The sequence below is a fragment of the Alosa pseudoharengus genome, unplaced genomic scaffold (genome assembly GCF_046254945.1).
Source record: "Alosa pseudoharengus isolate Yale_2024_CS ecotype anadromous, Long Island Sound unplaced genomic scaffold, YU_APseudo_1.1 YU_APseudo_1.1_scf_19, whole genome shotgun sequence".
Lineage (NCBI taxonomy): Eukaryota > Metazoa > Chordata > Actinopteri > Clupeiformes > Clupeidae > Alosa > Alosa pseudoharengus.
In genome coordinates, this window is record NW_027468657.1 from 1,685,799 (window position 1) to 1,694,786 (window position 8,988).

Here is an 8,988-nt window from a genome sequence, read left to right on the forward strand (position 1 = left end):
GTTAATATTGAAACAATGTTGATTTATTAACTATAGACCAGCGGAATTTCAATTGTATTTCAATTAAAATACATATTGAAACAATGTTGAAATTACAACCAAACTAAAGATCAATGCGATTTCAATGGTATTTCAATTCATATTAAACCGCAGTAAACCACTATTAATCTGGCAAAATATTGGGAAATTCATACCCTGCTTTATCTACAGCCGGGATACATTTGGCTAGGCCTAGGTATGTCTGGTTTAGGCTACACAAGCTTGCATAAATAACCATTGACACTTGTTATCAGTTTGAAAAGCAAGTGCATTTATTCACTCTTCTTCATTTATAAATTCCCGTGTGCTGAGCTTCCCTGCCATCCAGTAGGCCTACGGTTGCAGTCAGATCCTCCACCATCCAGTAGAGCGGCACCTAACATAAATAGAAGAAATTATAGACAGTGTTAGATAAATATGTTCGACTGAAGGCTACTTACAAGTGAAACTTTAAAATAATCATATTCAGTCTATGTACATCGTAGCCTACTGTCTAACTTACAAACCCATTCATGCTAGAGTCAACTTAGGCTAGCTGGTAACAGTAAAGTTAAGCGTTCACGTTAGCCAGCAGCACATCATCTTCAGCCATCATTTTGACATGAAACTCAACAGACATTTTATGTACAAGATGGAGTTAAGGGTCTGCAAGGACATCCGATTACGAAGTTTGGTTTTTACCACACTCATCTGATTGAATGCAAATGATCAGATATCACGTTAATTAAGGCGTTAATAATTTAACGAGAATGGCAGATGACGGACAGGATAAGCAGACCGGTCTGTGATGCTCACTTGCATAGCCTACGGCCTGCAGTGTTTCGAGCAGCCTGAATCCAGCCCACTGTCTCGCAGCAGCACACACTGCCACTGAGCAGAGCTATCAGCTGAGAGAGGGTGAGACAGTAGCGAGGGAGGAGGGGCAATCACACACAGCACAGAACTCACTGCTCACTCAGAAGAGTAAAATGGGACAGTACATGCAATCACGACAGAGTCTCCAAAAGTCTCCAAGAACGCCAGAAAAAGTCGCTAGATTTGTCGCTAGTCGCTTTTAAAAAATAAAGTCGCTGGGGGGACCTGAAATCTCGCTAAATATGGCGACAAAGTCGCTAAGTTGGCAACACTGTGAATGCCTTATGCACTGAAAACAGAAGAGAAAAAGGGAAATAAGTGGATGTGTTTATTGAATTAAGTCTGTCTGTGTTTTAAAAAAAGTTTGCCACCTGCAGAGCATTTAGGTTAACATGTTAACTAGCTACTTAGCTAGCTATATTAGGGCAAAATGAAGCTTTATTACCATGATAAAAACGTACCCATTTATACTGCTTGCTGCAGCTCCACTGAATGTCTTATGCACTGAAAACAGAACAGAAAAAAGGAAAATAATTGGATGTGCAATATTGGATGTGTTCAGAGATTTAAGTTTGCCTGTGTTTCACAAGTTTGCCACCTGCAGAGCCTTTAGATTAACAAGCTAACGTTAACTAGCTACTTAGCCAGTAGGCTACGTTAACATTACACCACTGTAATAAGAAGACGTGTAAACAACGTTAATGGTATTGTTTCCATAGCGGGCTGTTACAAAGCTGTTCACCAAAACGAAGCTACAGGCATATCTGTTATAGAGCTATGTAGAAACACGGCTATATTTGTATACAAGTTAGACGTGTTTGAAGACAGGAAAATGTTCTTACCGTCTGTGCTGGAGAAAGTGAAGTACTAGGCGTCTCTTCTAGAGAAAATTCCCGGTCTTTTGATCAGTCTTCTGGCAAACCACAAAGAGGCCAAAACAACCGTCCCGCTATTTGCCCATTCATCTGGTTAACCAGACATATGCCATAACTAGTTATCTACCGCTGGCGCCTTTTTATCTATTATGGCAAACCACAATTTTGCCACAGTTCAGCCAAAAGCATTTACTTTGCTGTTTCTATGCCAAAACAAACCCAAAAATACCAAACGTATGCCAGACTACAGCCAAAATGTTTGCTAGGGAAGTGGCTACTCCGCCACCAGGCAGTCTTGCCATCTTCTCTGCAGCATTACTTTTGACGACGTCCACTAGCTTTAAACTTCCCCCACAGGTTCCGCTGGATAATTTTTTTTCTTTCTGAAGGACATCGATAAAAACCCTACACTTTTTGATGTATATCTGGCGGCACAACCCCAAACACATCACGTTTTCGTTATTGTTTCAACTTTGATCAACAACAATGTTTTAACTATGTAAGGTCAGTGGAAGCCGCTTGCGTTCTGCCACCCGGAAGGATCTTGGAGTCTATTGTTTACAAACATTCTGAAATGCTGTATCGTGTATTTAGTTCTGTTAGTTTTCTTATCTTTCTTATCTTCTACTGTCTTTATTGTACAGTGGAGTTTAGTTATATGTTTATACTTTCTGCTGTTAGTGCATGTTGTGTGTGTGATGTCTGTATGCTACTGAGACCCTTGAATTTACCCTTGGGGATCAATAAAGTATCTCTATCTATCTATCTCTTGTAAGAGTTTAGAGAAATCATTTGCCTGCTCTATATATGAAAAGTTTCACAAGTCATTTGTTTTTTGCTTCAGACTGACTGTGGAGCTGCAGGGGGTGAGGCGGTTTGGTCGCCTCCAAACAAGGAGGGTGCTGGGTGCTGCACCCCCTCAGCCTGCGGCCCACCACACTGAGGCTGTGGTGATGGTGATTTGTCATTTTTCCATTTCAACTGTACTGTATGGTGATCATTGATGGTGATTTGTCATTTTTCCATTTCAACTGTACTGTATGGTGATCATTGCTTTTTTTCTGTTTCTTGTTGTCTGTGTGTCTATTCTTTTACAACTAAAGTCTGCAGATGAGGAACACAGGTCTCCTCCTCCTCCTCCTCCGAGGGCTGTGAGGAAGTTTGCAGCCGTAGTGCCGGCACCGGCTGCAGACTCGGAGCAGCCTTCCACCTCTGGGGCTGGACCGCAGGGGACTCCAGGGAAGTCGCTGAGGGGACTGTTGGCGGGGAAAGGGCGGAGCTCCCAGCTCCGCTCCATCACCTTCCCAAAGTCTATCGGATTAAAAGCAGGCTCCATGTTTCTGTTTGTGTTACACTCTCATTCAATATTAAAATGTTACTCAGTTGATTTTTGATGCTTATTCACAGAAACATACCTTGAGGAATACAGGTCGTACCACGCGGGTGGGGCCACGACGGGGAGGCCATATGAGTCTGCCCTATCAAAAACCTCCAGGATTAAGTCTTTCCTGTATTATATGGCGAGTGGCCAGAAAGACCTCTGGTCCTGGAGGTTTTTGGACGATGGCCAGAAAATAAGGGAGTAAGTGCAGCCTTTATAAAACATTGTTTGTGAATGTAGTCTGTACTGCAAATTGTTTTTGTAAATTGATGTCTGACATAAAACATATCGCTAAATCCACATATGTCCTTCTGCAGATACATCGATTACGTAAAAGACAGCGGGAGGGCGGTCACCACAACAAATTTCTACCTGCGCAATGTGGCGCAGTTCGTCATTTATTTTCGCGAGACACCCTCAAAATTGAGCAGACTCAATAATGCTCAGTTGGTGGGGGTGTCTCGCGTCCTGAAGAAGGCCCTCTCGGACCTGAGGCGGCACGTCACCCTCCACCAGGTCCAAGTGAAGACTACAAAGATGGAGAATGTCGTGCTGCCAGAAACGGTGGTCCGCTGCCGGGTCATGGCTGCGGCTGCCCTCCCGGGGGCTTTGGGTAAGCGTGTAACTGTCTTTTGTTCTCTCTCTCCAAACAGCTCAAGTGATTTTCCTTCCAGACAGTGTGTGTTTTGCTCCATGGTGCCAAAGTGAATTTTGTGATCTCTTTTTTGTCATATTGTCCTTTAAGACGTATTGGACAAGGACCTGTCCAACCAGAACAGGACCAGGTTATACGGCCTCTTTTGCGCCTTCTGTGTGGCCCTCTACGGCCATCGGCCTGGGGTACTGCAGAATATGACGGTACCCCAGGTCGAGAAGGCCAGGCAGAAGGGGAGTGAATCAGAGGGCTACATCCTCAACGTGAGTGGCAAACTCAAATTGTAGCCATAGTCCATTTCTGTACTGTGTTTGATAATACGGGGGTGTTTGGGACTAACATTTGGGAGCAATTTGTTTTCCCATCCTCTGTATTGCAGATTGATGACCACAAGACTACGAGGGACTTTGGGGCGGCTCAGATGTTCCTCCACCCGGAGGAGTTCCAGTGGCTGGACCGCTGGCTATCTATCCGGGCGAGGGCACAGCCGCCCCCAAAGAACACACTCGTCTTCTACACGCTGGGGAGGGGGCCGGCTAAAAACCTGTCGGCCTATTTCCGCCAGGTTTGGCTGGAGTGGGGCTTGCCGGGCAAGCCCTGCTTCACCGACGTCCGGTCCGCCGTCTCTGCATATGTGAGTTGCGTTTTACTCTTTGAACACATAGAATTTATTGAGACTACTTTCTTTGAATTTTGAGTGATTTATTCAACTTACACTGTAAAAAATATCCGTAGATTTTACGGTGAAAATTTGTGAAATTGCAACAGTACAAAACCGTAAACTTAGAAACGGTAGAAAACATTTCTTACAACAGTTAAGTATTGTAAATATGTTTACCAGCTGGAACCATATATTTCACCTTTTTTTTGTATAGAAAATACGTTGATTAACCGTTAAGAAAACAGAAACATGCCATATTATATAAAACAGGGAGCACACAATTTTTTCCCGCTTTTACCCTCATCTAACGGTCGGTTTCCACATGGCGAAATTTCGCTTCACTCATTGAGGTTGAATGGAGACGAAATTCGCCCTGGTTAGGCGAAATGACAGCGAATCACCGAGGCAGGCGAAATGAGGACCATTCGAGAACCAATCAGGTCCCGTGTTTGTGTTTGGAGGCGGGAGTTACAAAAAAGTCTGACCAAGATGGCGGAGACTACCTGAGCTGTAACACGAACATTTGTATGTGATTAAAATGTTTCTACACGAACATTGGCACTTGTATCAACACAAATTGTGGTTTATATGCCACACGAACTTAGTCAGGGCACATACACCACTAAATAGACCACTATATGTTAGTTTAAACACTGAAACTTTTTAGCTAGCTGACAAGCGAACTGCTAGTATGTTCGGACATTGGATTGCATTGTAAACCTAGCTAGACAGCTAGGCTACATGCTGCAAAACAGGTATGAAATATATTATGTCTTATTGATCTTGTTGTTTCTATGAATATGAATTGTTGTTTATAAGCAACATCAACTTAGTCAAGGCATAAAGACCCCTGGATATCTTCATTAAGTACTTAAACGTTTGAACTAGCTCGCTTGCCACCACTGGGCTGGCTAGACACTGCAGTCAAAAGGTTAGCGGTTTGGCTGTCACGGCCCCGAGGTGAAATTTCGCTGGTCTTTTTGAACTTCAGAATGGGGAGCCGAAGTGCATTATGGGGCGGATAAATAGTCTGATTTACCATTAGAAATATGACATAATACATAGAACAAAACACATAAATATTTTGCTTTTATTTTCTGTAAAAAATACTGGTTACCCCTGTAAAATTCACTGCAGGTAGTCTAATGGATGAATCAAATTGTCTAAGCACCCTTCTTTGATTTATACATATAAATAATGTATGTAAATTAACGAATTAATATGCATTAGCCATCTATGATTATAGTCCATGTGCATTAAATCACTGAATTTTCCCCAAGGTATTTCCCCAAGCTAGCCTATAGGTGGCGCTGCATTTTGTTAGTTAAACCACATGGCCAAATATCAACCGCCATTTTGTTCGCGAAGGAGACAGTGATTTGTGAGATGGTAAGTAATGAAAACGACAATTTAATAAATTGAAGAGTTCAATCTGATTAAAAGTATTAATTAGTAATGCAATTCTAAGCTTCTTGTGTTTGCAATGGCTTACGTCTAGAATTTCCTTCGGGATGAATCAAATACTATCTTATCTTATCTGAATCTCTGTTGTAGGATAACGTTAGCCTATGACAAAATTGCCAGCTAGCATTCAGATTTCTGACCATGCTTTGATTAATGTCAACATTACCTTAGATTATGTATATTGTGCTTCGATTCTAACTTGTAATAAAACGGAGATATCATACTTAGTCTACACCGTTTTTCTCTACAGTCATTAAGTCTATATTCTGAGCTGGAATGTCAATTGTCTCAGTGTGAAATATCTAACTGAGTTCTGATTGAGAACGCCATTTTATTAATGTTAACGTTAATCCCTTCATTGTGCACAGAAGCTTGAAATGACTTGACGGGAGTTCCAGTCATTTAGCCTTGCTTTATGTTTCCAGGCGAAACTTTTGGCGTTGAAGTACATTAGGTGTTAAACATGTTTTATTGAATACATTCATTGTTTGGACCTTTACAGTTAGTAATTGGATAATTGCTAGAGTTAAAGCATAGTTTTGGCTAATGTTAACAGGAAAATTGTGCATTGGAAATCGTATTGCTTTGATGCAAGTTAACGTTGCCTAATCTTTATGTTGCAGGTATGTTGGGAGAGACGTCTACAGGTAAGTTTTTACATTTTCTTTACTAGGAGTAGGCTATTTAGAAGTGAAGTGGTGAATAGGGTTTCTGAACGTTTGGGGAGGAGGTTTTTTTTTCGCGCTCGTTTTAGCCATGCTTTCCAGTCACATTTTGTGGAGCTGTTCTGTCTGCTAAGGCGTGCATTGCAAAGTGCTTCGTCTGTTGAGTGTAAGGGAAAGGTAGAAATATCATTGCATTGCTGAGGACTTAATATTTATTTATTTGATTGGTTTGTCTCAACAGGGTATCAACAAGGTACAGTGATAATTTATTGCCACAGAAATGTTAACTGATGTAGAGTTTTGTCATTGTACAGGTTAGTAAAAATTAAATATCCAGTTTTAATGTCCAATTTTATGTTATAGATTGAACTCTTCAGTAAATTAAGTAAAACTGTTCAACAGAAATTCCGATAAAGCAGTAATTTCAATTGTAAAAAAAAAACTGGCGCTGTATTTCCAATAAGAAAAGCAAGCATGAATTCGGTAAGTCTTTTTTGAACTGTAGATGGTTCATTCTCATTACTACTTGGTTAGAACAACTATGGAACCAATGATGAGTATATGTAAAAGGTATGCAATGTCTCTCTGTTTCTCTCTCTTTCTCGCTCTCGCCAACCATGGTAAGTATCCCTGATTTCTTGTCTCTGCTTTGATCATTTATGCTTTCATTTATATTGTAATGCTTGTCCACCAACATTACATCTTGCTCCTACTGCATCAGCCCTAATGTCTCATCAATCCCCTGTTAATCCCCTCTTCCAGATCAGACCATCTAGAACAGGACACAACACCCTGCTTACACCTGAAGGAGGGCTAGGACACACAGGAGACCTGTAGGCCCACTATGCTGGTAAGTCAATAGAATGCATTTTACATTTCTTAGTTGAGACAATACTGCTGTGTCAAGTCAACTACAGATTGCTATTCAAAGCTAAGCTAGACATACTTAAGAACTGTCAGGTAGCAAATGAACATTTTTAATTGAAATGCTTAGTTGTATAAGTAAACGAATGTAATGTAATATAATATGTAATAAGTTTGCTAATGTAGTTTAATTTTTTTTTTTTTTTATCTAGTTTGTGTGCCATTCACCCCTAAATTTTCTTTTGACCTGCCAAGCAGCAGCACGAACGACTGGGTCGACTTAGGATTGAGTCCCCTCTCTGCCAGAAATGATCACTGTGTTCAAGGAAGACCCAGGCCCAAATAAAGCTGCTATGTCTAAGGTGTGCTGGAAAACTTTCTGTTTTGACTTTTCATTCATTCACATTGTATACAATTTAGCAGCCACATGTGGCAACATGTCAAAGATGATGCAAATCTAGTTTTTTTGTAAGTTATAACAATGTGATATACTGGTGAAAGTTAACATTGTCTCGTCCTTGCAGGTCAGCCCCTTTTCTCAGCTATTCAAGTTGGCAGTCATCTAATATTAAAAGTAAGATGTTGCTAATTTTGTTAGTGGTTAGTGCTCAAACTATGTTTTCTATGCTCAAGTTCATATGTAGACACAGAGTTCATTAAAACGTTTTTTTCTAAAGACACACATTTGCACATTTGCTTACCTTAGCCACTCCCTCTCGCCGCCATCTTGGATTGTTAGGATACGCAAATGTGCAGTCTTCAGAAACAAAGGTGTTTATAAACTGTGCTCAAACAATGTTCTCTATGCTCGAGTTCATATGTAGAGACCCTGATAATACTTTGAACAAAGTTTTATGCAATGTTGAACCTTCTATAAACCAATCTATAATCACTTAGAAACCTTGAATTTCTAAGTGTTTATAGATTGACATTTTGTGAGTGTGTCCCACTTGCCCACAGTTCACCCATAGAAGCAATACAACTGAAAGTGAGTAGAACACTACTACTGGAAGACGCGGGTTTGGACGTAATCGTCTCGTTGACCGAATTTTTGACTTGTGCCCATGCACACATAGAGCCTACAATCGAAGTTCGCCGGTGTTACACTTTAAGTTGATTTTCATATATAAATTGTATCGAGGGGGGTGGATAAACTCAAATTTGAGAGGGGTAAACTGTGTTTACTTGAGTTTAGTCTCCACTACAGCCCTGGCTGTCTACTACCTTTTGCCTATTTTCCCACTATGTTCTTTTGTGTCAGTCATAATTTTTCATAATGTTTCATCAATTCACTCCTGCCAGACCAAGCCAATGTCCCGCTCACCTCTGAAGAAGGGAAAGATACACATGAAGCCTGTTGGTTGGCTCGGCAGTAGCAGTCAATGGTGAGACTAATCAGCGTTGTGTTATGGGGTCTTGGGGTTTTGTTACTATCTGTTATATTCTGCAGGTTCCACCCCAGCAATGTGTCAACTTTTAACTGATAAACTATGTACCTACTGAGCTGGTGGCAATTGCATGTGACAGTA

General features: G+C 40.9%; 2 long non-coding RNA genes across 5 annotated transcripts; one reads left to right on the forward strand and one right to left on the reverse strand.

Annotated features, from left to right (window-relative positions):
- Nucleotides 1-332: 332 nt before the first annotated feature.
- On the reverse strand, nucleotides 333-1,816 carry LOC143132989 (uncharacterized). The gene is made up of 3 exons (XR_012988384.1): nucleotides 1,737-1,816; nucleotides 1,356-1,398; nucleotides 333-415 (listed from the first exon to the last, which is right to left on the reverse strand). It is a non-coding gene; the product is annotated as an uncharacterized LOC143132989 (long non-coding RNA).
- A 3,777-nt stretch (nucleotides 1,817-5,593) lies between these two features.
- LOC143132990 (uncharacterized) lies at nucleotides 5,594-7,996 on the forward strand. Of its 4 annotated transcripts, XR_012988387.1 has the most exons (7): nucleotides 5,594-5,855; nucleotides 6,554-6,577; nucleotides 6,837-6,848; nucleotides 6,998-7,215; nucleotides 7,358-7,445; nucleotides 7,718-7,821; nucleotides 7,984-7,996. It is a non-coding gene; the product is annotated as an uncharacterized LOC143132990 (long non-coding RNA). The 4 variants fall into 4 exon arrangements; XR_012988385.1 differs by lacking the exon at nucleotides 5,594-5,855 and having other exon boundaries at nucleotides 6,279-6,577; XR_012988386.1 differs by lacking the exon at nucleotides 5,594-5,855 and having other exon boundaries at nucleotides 6,279-6,577; nucleotides 6,998-7,078; nucleotides 7,363-7,445.
- Nucleotides 7,997-8,988: the final 992 nt, after the last annotated feature.